The sequence below is a fragment of the Mustela nivalis genome, assembly GCF_964662115.1.
Source record: "Mustela nivalis genome assembly, chromosome: 4".
NCBI classification, from domain to species: domain Eukaryota; kingdom Metazoa; phylum Chordata; class Mammalia; order Carnivora; family Mustelidae; genus Mustela; species Mustela nivalis.
The window spans coordinates 103,457,467-103,471,783 of NC_139023.1; the positions used below are offsets into that span (position 1 = coordinate 103,457,467).

General features: G+C 36.0%; 1 pseudogene across 1 annotated transcript; it reads right to left on the reverse strand.

Annotated features, from left to right (window-relative positions):
* Positions 1 to 6,064: 6,064 nt before the first annotated feature.
* On the reverse strand, positions 6,065 to 6,755 carry LOC309863816 (heterogeneous nuclear ribonucleoprotein A1 pseudogene; annotated as a pseudogene). Its single transcript has one exon. The product of its transcript is annotated as a heterogeneous nuclear ribonucleoprotein A1 pseudogene (transcript).
* Between the last annotated feature and the right edge of the window lie 7,562 nt (positions 6,756 to 14,317).

The window sequence follows — 14,317 nt, forward strand, 5'->3', positions numbered from 1 at the left end:
TCAGAGATATTGAATAAATCAGCCTGCAGGAGATCACAGGAAAATGCTGTGGTTCCTCATTTGCAGGTCATTAATAATAATCTTCTGTACTATTCTACTTTAAGTAGACAGAGCTTTAAAAATGTGATAACATCTATCTTGGAGATCATGTGTAAGCCTTGTTTCTTAAACTTACTTCAAAAAAACCCCAATACACACACACACACACACAGAGAAAACAGAAAAACTTGATGCGTGATTAGATATTTGTGATTTTAAGGAAATATTATAAATATTTTAGACATGATTAGTATTTGGTTGGGCTTTCAAAAAAGATTCTCTATTTGTTAAAGATTCATTCTAAATACTTAAAAATGAAATGTGATGTACTGAATTTGATTCAAAATAATTTGTCAAAGCAGTGAAGTCGGGATATATTTAAAATAAAATTGGCCATGAGTAAATGATTTTTGCAGCAGGGTAATGATATATAGAAATTCATTGAAACTTTTTGTTTGTTTGTTTGTTTGTTTGTTTGAAATTTCTCAAAATAAATCATTTAATACACACAAACACACGCATGCTCACAAGCTGTGTGGGAACCAAAACTCCCTTATAAAAATTCAAGTTCACTGTCAGAGTTTATTTAAAGAGGTAAAATATCTCAATAAGTATACAGTGTTGTAAGTCAAGATAGGGATTACTTTTGGGGAAGAAAGCTGAGATAATGTTGGGGGGGTGCCAGACACAGGGTGCACACGAGAAACATAGATATCTGGCTTATAATGATTCATTGAACTGAGCATATTATGTACTTTGGGCATTTCTCTGAATGTGTTTTTCTTCAACTGAAAAATTATTTTAAAAGCATGGGCCTCATAACACTAACTTGATTTCTTAAAATGATGGAGATTATTAGGTTTTGTGAAATTTGGAACATCAAAAAATATGGGGTACATTTTACATTATTTTTCTAATACTTACATTATTTTTCTATTACTCTAATACTAATTATTTTTCTAATACTTTAGTAACATTTACAAATTTATGAGGAGGAATTATTTTCTCCATTTTGCAATGGGAAATTGAGGCATATCAAGGTGGTCTGTCTTGCCTGAGGCCACAAACCTAACAAGTGTTAGAGATATAATAAAAACCTCAAGCAGTACTATTGGATATATACCCCAAAGATACAGGTGTAGTGAAAAGAAGGGCCATCTGTACCCCAGTGTTCATAGCAGCAATGGCCACAGTCACCAAACTGTGGGAAGAACCAAGATGCCCTTCAGTGGATGAGTGGATAAAGAAGGTATGGTCCATATACACAATGGAATATTATGCCTCCATCAGAAAGGATGAATACCCTGTTTTTATATCAACATGGGTGGGACTGGAGGAGATTATGCTAAAGGAAATAAGTCAAGCAGAGAAAGTCGATTATCATATGTTTCATTTATTTGTGGAGCATAAGGAATAACATGGAGGACCTGGGGAGATGGAGAGGAGAAGTGAGTTGGGGGAAACTCGAGGGGGAGATGAACCATGAGAGACTGTGGACTCTGAGAAACAAACTGAGGGTTTGGGGGGGGGGGGTGGCGTTGGGTGAGCCAGTGGTGGGTATTATGGAGGGCCTGTATTGCATGGAGCACTGGGTATGGTGCATAAACAATGAATTCTGAAACACTGAAAAGAAATTTAAAAAGGGGAGGGGACCTCAGGCAGTGGAGCTCAAGATCCTGCACTTTTACAACGACTTTTACTACCTACTGTTCAAAGGGAAGAAGGAAGGAAGGAAGTATATAAATGCATCATAAATAGATAATGTCCAAAAAGCACAGGATAATTAATTTGATCAAGTTCAAATATCAAAATCAAAACTTTTTAGCTATGTGAAAACTAAAACCCGTTATTAAATGAAAGTTCTTTGTTCAATGTTTGCACTTAATACTTTCATGTATTTGTGAAATACTTTTTATTTATATTTATAAATATTTATAAATAATACTTTCATGTATTTATATGTGTCTGTAAATAGTTCATACAATATTCTTGTCTCTGCTTAATCTTCTTGTAATTTATGTAATTTAATGAATGAAACTATTACACTACCCCAAAAAAAGGAAAAGAAAAGAAAAAAGAAAATTAAAAAAAAAATGAAAATTTTAACAGAAGTAGAGAAAATGGCGCCATGGAGTACAGTACTTACAGCCAAATGGCAGTCCAGCAGGCTTCTGATAAAATTTTCATACAGTGTATGCAACCTACTCAAAAATATGCACAGACCACCCAGGCATAGGGGCAGCAAAGTTTGGGAACCTATGGACAGACCACTGATGTCAGCTATATGCATGGGAGGCCATGGAAGAGACAGAGGTGGCTTTCCCTCAAGAAGGCCCCGTGGTTCCCAGAACAGGAAATGTCCAGCACCAAGCTGGAGACTGGCAGTGCCCCATTTCGGGGTGTGGAAACCAGAACTTAGCCTGGAGAACAGAATGCAACCAGAATGCAAGCCTCCGAAGCCTCAAGGCTTCCTTCCACCACCTTTTCAACCCCTGAGCAGTGACCATGGCAGAGGCAGACCTGGAGGTATGCGGGATGAAAGACACAGCATCATGGGCTGCTGTTGTCCTAGTGGGATGTTAAGAGGGGGCTGTGGTGGAGACAGAGGGGGCTTCCATTGTGGCTGGGGCATGGATTGAGGTAGCTTTGGTGGAGAAGGACAGGGTGGCCCTGGTAGCCCTGGACCTTTGACGGAACAGATGGGATGGTGAAGTGCGGGGGCGGAGGACCTGGAAAAATGAATGAAGGTGAGCATGGTCAGGAATGAAGAGACCAGCCCTCCTGGACGAAGAGACCCTACGGAGAAGCACTGACTACCAGATTTATTTTTTAAACCAGAAAATTTTTCAAATTTATAATTCCATATTTATAATGTTAGCCACAACATTGTGATTATTTCTTGTCTGTACTTTAGTATTTTTCACCATTTGTGAAGAAACATTAAAACAAGTTAAAGGGTAGTATGTCGAGTTTTTTTTTCCCTTCCTTTAAAGATGGTTGTTTAACTAAAACTAAATAATTGGGAACCCCTTGTGAGCATGCTGAGAATCATTGTGGAGAACCAAGAGGACCTCTAACTGTAACAATGTTCATGGTTGTGATTTTTTTCTTAAATAAAATTCCAAGTGTTTATAAACAAATTAAAAAAAATGAAAATTCTATCAGTTTCCAAGGCCTAAAAATTTGGAAATGTATTATCACTACCTTTACTAATGTGTGTGATTGATCAAAGTCCATGTGCATTTGCCAACATCCAGCTGCCCCTCTGGAAAATATTCATATGAAGTCTATGGAGTACAAAAAGTATCTTTTGGTTTAAACAAATACCTACATATTATTATACTAAATAGTCTCTAAGAATATGTAGGACATAAAATCACCCATCACTGAGATATAAATTATTCAAATAATTGCTAACCTTTATCTTCCTGGATTCCACGTCAATTCCAATGTCTATATATGTGTGTATGTGTGTATATATATATATATATATATATATATAAAACACTCATTTGATTTCAGTAAACCTAACAAAAATAAGTACTAAATTTTTGACAAGTATTTTAAATATAAATTGTATTTTAAAGCAAATGACATATTTGATAATGGAAATTTGAAACTTAACTCTTAATATAATGCAATTTTCCACAGGCAAAATGTGCTACATCATAAGAATCTTCCTCCAAATGAGGTAGGCAACTCAGTTATTTTCCACCATTTATAAAGTGTTATTATTTCATTCTATCTTTTAAGAAAATATACTTTTTTTAAGTTTTTATTTATTTATTTGACAGAGAGAGTTCACAGTAGACAGATAGGCAGGCAGAGAGAGAGAGAGGGAAGCAGGCTCCCTGCTGAGCAGAGATCCCGATGCGGGACTCGATCCCAGGATCCTGAGATCATGACCTGAGCCGAAGGCAGCGGCTTAACCCACTGAGCCACCCAGGCGCCCCAAGAAAATATACTTTTTAATGAAAATATTTAAAACATTCTTCTTTGCTTTTTGCAAGATTAAATTTAAGTCTGTTCATCAACTGTGAGGCAAGCTGGAACCAGCTGATGGAGGCTCACAGTGATGTTAACAAAAGTCCCTTTCCTCAAGGAATAGTAGGGTAATTTTTTTATCTTTATACATATATACTGGCAGGAATGAGAGCTAAAATGAATATGTAATCAAGAGCTTCAGTCAAAAATCTCACACTTCTCAAGAAAAAAGATTCATATATTTCAAATAGAAATGATGCCTAAAACAGAACACCACATATCAAAAAATGATTGTGAAGATTAAATCTGATTATCTGTTCAAGGAATTTGGTATAGTGTTTAACACAAAAAAAATGTTTTTAAAAAGTTATTTATATAAAGAATTTATTTTAAGCGATAACTCTTGTTTTGGGGAGAACGACAAAAAGAAGAAAATAACTTGATAATAAAGAGGTGCTATTTTTGAAGGATTTTGAGTCTCTCAATTTTAAGTGACCCTTCTAAAGGAGGTCAAAGGTTCAGTCAGCTTCTTATACAAGTGTTTACTTACTTAGGCACAATAATGTAGCTTGCAAGGAGCGAGCTAAGCAGTTAAGAAAGATGAGTCCTTATATTTTTTTTACTTCTGTCATCGTTGGTGTGGCAAGCAGATAATTAAAGACCTCACAGTTATGGCAACCAGTAGTGAGTAAATACTCAGGAAGATGGGGAGATGACACAAGTAGGCCATTAAGCGTGAGTCCCCTGGTGGCTTTGGACTTGAGCTAGAGTTTTCTATGGAAAGGATTTGTGACATAAAGTGACACAGTCACAGGTAAACTGTCACTTGTAATTACCAGTAGAGGTCTAAATACTAGAAATAGTCATGGAAAAATCTGACCAGTGAAGAGCAAAAGATGGATACATGGATTTCCAAAGTGAACGGAAATGAAATATTGGACTCAACTTTGCTATAGCCCTCTGGCCGCTCAACTCGTGCTGCTCTACCAAATTCACTCTGAGGTCGCTGCTTGCCAGTTGGAACAGGAAAGCCAGTGAAGAGCCTCACAAACAGGCCCAAACAGGGACTAAAACTGGCAAAGTGGGTCTGCTCCTTCCCTCTGTTACTATCACTTATATTATATATCCCTCAATCAAGGCAAGGCCCAGGCTGGGGAAAAACAGAACACAACTGTGTAACTGTGTCTCTCCTTTGTTTTCATTCTCACATTTTCTTTGGAAATTGAAGAAGGAAATAATTTCTTCATGTATCCTTCTCTCTAGATTTCTCTATATATCATTTTACTCAGACCACTTTTAATTTTGAAAAATTAAGAGAGAAAAACATTTAAACAATCTTTTCTTAATTAAAAAACAGAAAGACTGGGAGCACCTGGATGGTTCAATTGATTAAACATCTGACTCTTGATTTTTTTTTTTTAAAGACACATTTATTCAGCATCATGATCAGACTATTACATTTAGCAATCAACAGCATGGGTGCAAAAAAAAAAAAAATTCTACATTAAAACCTTTTTTTGGAATGCTTTATACTTTCCACAGAACAGAAACTAAAATTACCTGTTATACAATTAGTCACAAATACAGTCCTTGAGGTTTTTTTGCCCATACACATGAGTATTGTCTAAAACATGTCTTCTTTGTAGCAGCTAGGCCCTGCCACCACTGTGCTTGGCTGAGTTCACAAATCTGTTGTAACCTATAGCTTCCCTGTCACTTCTCTGGCTCTCCTCTCCTGCTAAGCTTTCTTTCCTGGCAGTAATTAAAACCTTCTGCCACTGCCATAGCTGCTGCTGCTGCTGCTGCTGGAACCACCATAGCCACCTTGGTTTTGTGGTTTGGCGAAGTATTGGCCTCTACCACCATAAGGGCCAGAGCTTCTGCCTCCAAAATTGCCTCCTTTCATGGGTCCAAAATTTGAGGATTGATTGTTGTAATTGCCAAAATCATTATAGCTTCCGCCACCTCCAAAGTTGCTTCCATCATTACCAAATCCATTATAGCCATCCCCACTGTCACCATATCCACCACCACCTCGACTGCCAACAAAGCCACCTCAACCACTGAAGTTTCCTCCGCGACCAAAGTGGTCATTCCCACCAAAACCACCTCCACGACCACCACCAAAGTTTCCAGAACCACTTCGACCTCTTTGGCTGGTTGAAGCACTAGCCATCTCTTGCTTAGAGAGCGCTTTCCTTACTTCACAGTTGTGGCCATTCACAGTATGGTATTTTTGAATGACAATCTTGTCTACAGAATCATGGTCATCAAATGTTACAAAAGCAAAACCCCTCTTTTTGCCACTGCCTCAGTCAGTCATGATCTCAATGACTTCGATTTTCCCATACTGTTCGAAATAATCTCTTAGATGATGTTCTTCAGTGTCTTCTTTAATGCCACCAACAAAAATCTTTTTCACAGTTAAGTGGGCACCAGGTCTTTGAGAATCTTCTCTTGAGACAGCCCTCTTTAGTTCCACAACTCTTCCATCCACCTTGTGTGGCCTTGCATTCATGGCTGCATCCACCTCCTCCACAGTGGCATATGTGACAAACCCAAAGCCTCTGGAGCGCTTGGTGTTCGGATCTCTTATTACCACACAGTCCGTTAAGTGTTCCCCATTGCTCAAAATGGCTCCTCAGACTCTCATTGGTTGTTTCAAAGCTCAGACCTCCGATGAAGAGCTTCCGCAGCTGTTCAGGCTCTTTGGGAGACTCTGACTTAGACATGACAGCGGTGGGAGGGGAGAATTTAATGATGCTTACTCGGCGGCGTCCACAGGCAGAAAGCCTGACTCTTGATTTTGACCTAGATGGTGATCTCAGAGTTGTGAGGTGATCTATGGAGGTTTGTGAGAAACAGAATTTGACAAACATCACAGGAGAAGGAAAATGTCTATTTTGGTTTATTTTTCAATTCAGACATAAATTTTGTTTCCTTTTAGTTTATGTGATGGTGTTATTTACTTCTGAAGAAGAATGACCATAAAAATTTTGGACTGCTTTCAAAGAGAATCAAAAGTAAAATGTTATAATGCTCAGAAGGCCAACTCGTTCAAGAGATCTGAGATGCCATCTTGTTCAAGATGGGATTGGGAGGGAGACAAACCATAAGTGACTCTTAATCTCACAAAACTGCGGGGGAGGGGGTTTGGGAGAAGGGGGTGGGATTATGGACATTGGGGAGGGTATGTGCTTTGGTGAGTGCTGTGAAGTGTGTAAACCTGGTGATTCACAGACCTGTACCCCTGGGGATAAAAATATATGTTTATAAAAAATAAAAAATTTAAAAAAAATTAAAAAGAAGGAAAAAATAAAGAATCATGTCATCTGCAAAAAAAAAAAAGAGAGAGAGATCTGAGATGAATAAAATGTTCATAACCATATATTCCCTGGACATTGAACACAACCCTTGATTTTATTAGTACCTCTTGTTATGGAAATAATGACATAACTAACCCAATTATTGATAGAGCAATAGAACTAAATGGCTATTTTCCTAAGAATGAATACTTTTTGAATATTTGAATACCACTTGAATACTACCTAAATGTGAGTGGGCACTAAAAGAGAGTTCTCACAGTGTCACTAACTTAATTTTTGAATTACATACATTAGTACTTTACTATATTTCTAAAGAAAAACTAATTTCAAAAAAGTTATTTCAGAATTGTAAGTTCAATGATAAGGAGCATGTAATAAACAACACAGAGTAGGAATGGAGTTCATTTTTTTTTAAGATTTTATTTATTTATTTGACAGACAGAGATCACAAGTAGACAGAGAGGCAGGCAAAGAGAGAGGAGGAAGCAGGCTTTCCGCGAAGCAGAGAGCCTGATGTGGGGCTCCATCCCAGGACACTGGAATCTTGACCTGAACCAAAGGCAGAGGCTTTAACCCACTGAGCCACCCAGGCACCCCTGGAGTTCATTTTTTTAAGCCATGATATCTTTTAATATCTTAAGCCGTGGCCATGGTATCTTTGGGTACAAAATACAAATGAATCAGTAAACTATAGATAAATGTCCTTACAAAGTAATTGAGTTCTAAATGCCAAACCAAAATAGTTTGCCATATTCAATGAAAATGTTCTGTTCTAAAGGATGTGCTGACTGATAGACAATTTAATAAAGTTTAGAAATGTCAAGTTGAGTTTTAATTCCAAGTCTGTATCTCCTAGAGCATAATGTGTTACAAATTCAATATATTGAGCCCACCCTCCTCCAGCTTTTTAGAATTTTAACAATAAGAACTTCAGAAAGCAAGCATAATCAAGACTCTATCCTATTTATGTCCTTCAGAATTTAAGTAATTGATCTGAATTGCAAACCCATAGGAAGCTATTTTAAAGTAAACATAATAACAATAATTAGGTCCTTGCTCTCCAAATCAGGCTGTTTCTTGTGGTAACAAATAGGATTAAGTTGTAGCTTCTAAGCTAGACTATCCACTGGATAAAAACTGGCAAAACAGCAATATATCCAATAAACAATTATATGTTCTAAAAAAGATTTTTTCAGTAAATATTTTATTGTTTTGCCTGAGGACAAAATAGTTTGTCATGTGGTTAATATAAGTGAGTTTATAAATTGCTAATTAAGTATCTTAGTTACCTAAAGCCATTATTATAACCATTATTATATATATGGCTTTATGTAGACAAAATATTTGATATAGATAATTAATTTAAAAATCATAAGCAATGGTTTTGGTGTCTAAATATAATTTAGCCTTTCTAAAAATATCTAACATTGGAACTCATGTAGTTATACTCTATAAAAGATAAAGCTAAAATCTGATATTACCTTTTCAAAGGACTTTCTATCACACTGTTTACTTTTTGAAAGGCAGTGTTCTACCAATTTGTCAATGCTTCTGTTATTTATTCTGCAACCCCAGAGTCCTTAGCAAATGTCCTGACATTTCCTGCTCCCTCTTTGCCAATCCTAAAGAGAGGAAGGTTCTTTATGAAATTCAGCCATTTTTCTTGAATAAATGGCCTTTGAATTTTTCAGGCCCTTGGCTAATTTCTAGAGTTCCGGAAAAGTTTAACAAATTTTGCTACATTAACATTGCTTTTATCAAAGAGCAGATTTTCTGAGGGTTGCTGGGGAGAGGGGGGATGGGAGAAGGGGGGAGGGGTTATGGACATTGGGGAGGGTATGTGCTTTGGTGAGTGCTGTGAAGTGTGTAAACCTGGCGATTCACAGACCTGTACCCCTGGGGATAAACATATATGTTTATAAAAAATAAAAAATTAAAATATATATATATATAGGTTTATAAAAAATAAAAAATTTTAAAAAGAAAAAAGAAAAAAAAAGAGCAGATTTTTAGAAGTCCTTGGTCTGATATACTGGAAGTGCTTCTATACTCAGTGCTTTCTTAATAATATATTTTTTAAAGATTTTATTTATTTGACAGACAGAGATCACAAGTAGGCAGAGAGAGAGGAGGAAGCAGGCTCTCCGCAGAGCAGAGAGCCTGATGCAGGGCTCGATCCCAGGACCCTGGGATCATGACTTTAACCCATTAAACTTTCTTAATAATATTTTTAAAATCTCGGTTTATGATTTTTCATTACTAGTATATAGACATGTATTGTTTTATATATTGATCTTATATACTGTTTTCTTGCAAAACAGGCTTAAATCTAGCAATTTTAAAAAGTATTTTATGCTAAATTTCCTGTATAGGCTTTATGTCATTTTGTTGTCAATTTCAATGCTTTTTATTCCTTTTCCTTGAATTAGTATCAAGACTAGACCTCCAGGACAATGTTGAGTAGAAGTGATGAATGAACCTATGTGCCTTGATTCTGATTTTAAGAGAAGAGCATTCATGTTATCATCATTAAGTAAAATATAATCTATATAATCTTTATAAATTCCCTTTACCAAATTGGGTTGTGGCTGAGATATTTTCATGATGTAGGATGTTGTCAAATGTCTGTCCATGCATCTATTAAGATGACCATATGATTTTTTTCTTCTTTAGTTGGTTAATATGGTTAGATACATTTATTGATTTATGAATCCTGAACCAAACATGAACTCCTGTAATAATTCCCTCTTAATTATTGATGTTTTAACCTTTTGATATATCATTAAATTCCATTTGTTCAAATTTTGCTACAAAATATATTATCTACTTCTTTGGAGGTTATTGATCTGTAGTTTATTTTCTTGTAGTGTTGTGGTGTTGTTTTGGAATCAGGTCTCAGAATATTGGAGGGTATTCACTCACCTTGGGGTCCTGGGATAGGACCTCAGGCAGGGCTCCTTGATCAGCAGGGAGTCTACTTGGGATTTTCTCTCCCTCTGCTCATCTCCCCCTCTAAAATAAATAGATGAATCTTTTAAAAAATTATCCTACATATCACTTTATGTGGGAAAATGTAAGGACCCTAAAATAGTATATTTCTATTTGCCTCCCCCAGTCTTTATGTTGTTGCTAACATTAATTTTACTTCTTCCTATGTATCTTTGTGGAGAACAGGTGTAGACAATTGTGAAAATTCTTTATTTTCCAGCAAAAAGTTGGGAAAAGCAAAATAACATCCATAACACTATTACGTTACCCTTAAGCAAAATAACATCCATAACACTATTACAGTTACCCTTAATTGTACAATTGCATGCTTTTGGTATTATCCAATGTTTAATATCCTTTTCTCTTATTTGTATTTTTTTTGGTGGAAAGGTAGTATATATGTTTCTCACAATACTAAGAACTGCTTACTTGATTTTGCTGACATGTTTCCCAGCATAAGGGTTTTGTCCTCTGATGAAGGCTCCCAATTCAATGTCAGTTTCTGCAGAATCTCCTTTTCCTTGGGACATATAATTAGAAGTTCTTGAATTCTTTACCATTTATTGTTTTTTTTTTTTAATTTTTCTGATAAAGTCTTGCTTCCACAATTGGAGAAATATCACCCCTAACTTGCAGAAAGAATAGTCCATATTAACATAAAAAATATATTTTGATTCAGTCAGTTCATTCAAATTCCCTTTTCAGTGGAGAACAAAAAGGCAAAATGATATCCATTAGAGATGTGTTTCATTTTATTTAAAATGTATTGTCTGAATAAAAAGATTCACAAAAGCATAAATTTCTACCTTCTTAAGGCAAAACTTTGATTACCATTTTGACATGGTTCCTTTCCTTAAGTTTTTGCACATCATGTTTAATATCTATTACAAACTTGAAATGCAGATATTATGTAAAGTGTAATTTCCTGTGAAATCAGAAATTCATTTGACAGAAATTCTAAAGTCTGATTGAAACATATTAAAGTAAACTCAGCTCATGATAAAAGATATTATGTCTTCCCTCTAAGTTTTGTTACATTGATAAATACTTAACCCACTTGGTAATACATTTTCATTAAATTCTCTATTTTATATAAGAAGGTAAAATGTGTATTTATTTTTTCATAGATACTAAACCAAAGATTATCTCATTCATTTAAGCTACTTTTCCTTTCAAGTTTAGTTTTTATTCCTAAGAGAAGCATATGTATATTTCCCAAAGTCACAAAGGCAAATGGCATAATTTAAATTTAAATAAAGATGTATTCAAATCCAAAGCTTCTTGCACTTCTATTAGCATATGCTTCTATATTTCATAAAATTTTACATCCAAAATATTATATTTTTATTAATAAAAATAATAAAACAACATGTTTCTATCAAAAGTATGCTGCCTCGTTTAAATTTACCTCTAACCCATAATAGGAATCACTTTTTTTCCCTACAAACATTTTGGTAGATCCCAAGCCTTACATATGCCTACCCTTGAGCAACAGAACATAAATAGAGGGCAACACAATTATGCTGACTATTCTCATTTTCAATTCATGAACGTGAATCTTAAGAATGTTTTTATTTATTTAAGTTTCCTTTTTAAATTAATCTATTTTTATTATGTCCTGTTATTCACCATACAGTACATCATTAGTTTTTGATGTAGTGTTCCATGATTAGTTTTTGTTGTAGTGTTTTTTATTATTATTAGTTTTGATGTAGTGTTCCATGATTCATTGCTCACATGTAACACTCAGCGCTCCATGCAATACGTGCCATCCTTAATACCCATCACTGGATTCACCCATCCCTCCACTCCCTCCCCTCTAAAACCCTCAATTTGTTTCTTGGAGTCCACTGTCCCTCATGGTTCATTTGCCCTTTTAATACTCCCTTCATTTTTCCCTCCCTTCTCCTAATGTCCTCCATGCTATTCATATATTCCACAAATAAGTGAAACCACATGATAATAATTGACTATCTCTGCTTGGCTTATTTCACTTTTCCCAATCTCCTCCAGTCCCATCTATGTTGATGAAACAGTTGGGTATTCATCCTTTCTGATGGCTGATTAATATTCCATCGTATATATGGACCACATTTTCTTTATCCATTCTTCTGTTGAAGGGAATCTCAGTTCTTTCCACAGTTTGGCTATTGCGGACATTGTTGCTATGAACATTGCATATGGCCCTTCTTTTCACTACATCTGTATCTTTCAGGTAAATACCCAGTAGTGCAATTGCAGGGTCATAGGGTAGCTCTATTTTAAATTTCTTGAGGAAGCTCCACACTGTTTCCAAAATGGCTGCACCAACTTGCATTCCCACCAACAGTGCAAAAGGGGAAAGCTTTTAATATTGCCTAATAATGATAATATATTTCTCAAATCTACTGACTATACAATTCTTCTGAAATGATATTTCATTTTTTGTCTCCTCACAACTACAATATCTACTCCAGGCTTCTCTTTTAACCTGTAATTGGCTTATAAGTTTAGTAAAAATTTGAAATGATCATAGGAGAAATTCCCCCAGCTCCCATCCCTACATCTATCCCACCCGCCCCCAGTATTTTTACTTAGATCCTTTAGTTTAGTTTAGTTTAGTTTAGTTTCTGTTATAGATCCATCAAAGGCCAGCCTCTCTCTTAGGAGGTAGTTCTTATCCCCTCTTCCCAATTCAAAGGCATTTTGCCACCAACTCTATCCTCTGCCTCTTGTCTCTCTAAAATTTTCCTCACATACATTAACATACAAACATGCTCCTATTTCACTCCCAAACTACTAGAACTCATACAGCAATTCGATAAGGTGGCAGGATACAAAATCAATGTACAGAAATCAGTTGCTTTCTTATACACAATGAAAATACAGAAAGGGAAATTAGAGAATTGATTCCATTTACTATAACACCAAGAACCATAAGATACCTTGGAATAAACCTAACCAAAGGGGTAAAGGATCTGTACTTGAGGAACCAAAGAGCACTCATGAAAGAAACTGAAGAAGTCACAAAAGATGGAAGACCATTCCATGCTCATGGATCAGAAGAATAAACATTGTTAAAATGTCTATACTGCCTAGAGCAATCTATACATTCAGTGCCATCCCGATCAAAATTCCGCTGGCATTTTTCAAAGAGCTGGAACAAATGATCCTAAAATTTGTATGGAACCAGAAGAGACACCGAATTGCTAAGGAAATGCTGAAAAAGAAAAACAAAACTGGGGGCATCACACTGCCTGATTTCAAGCTTTACTACAAAGCTGTGATCACCAAGACAGCATGGTACTAGAACAAAAACAAACACATAGACCAACGGAACAGAGCACGGAGCCCAGATACGGACCCTCAACTCTAGGGTTAAATAATCTTCGACAAAGCAGGAAAAAACATACAGTGGAAAAAAGACAGTCTCTTCAATAAATGGTGCTGGGAAAATTGGACAGCTATGTGTAGAAGAATGAAACTCGACCATTTTCTTACACCATATACAAAGATAAACTCAAAATGGATAAAAGACCTCAATGTGAGGCAGGAATCCATCATTCATAGTTTATTTTTTATTTTTTTTAAAAGATTTTATTTATTTATTTGACAGACAGAGATCACAAGTAGGCAGAGAGGCAGGCAGAGAGAGAGAGAGAGAGAGAGAGGGAAGCAGGCTTCCTGCAGAGCAGGGAGCCCGATGCGGGGCTCCATCCCAGGACCCTGAGATCATGACCCGAGCCGAAGGCAGCAGCCCAAACCACTGAGCCACCCAGGCGCCCCCATCATTCATAGTTTAAAAAAAAATATTTATTGCCTCACTTCCCCTTCCACCATGGCTCCATTTCCTTGTTGTTCTTAGTAGAGTAACAGTCTTTGAAAGAATTGCCTAGGAAAATGTAAAATTAATTATGTTTTATCCATATACTTACAGTGAAACTCTTATCAAGTATGGTGTATTTACACTGCATCAAATTAAGTAAGCTGAAAATACTTAC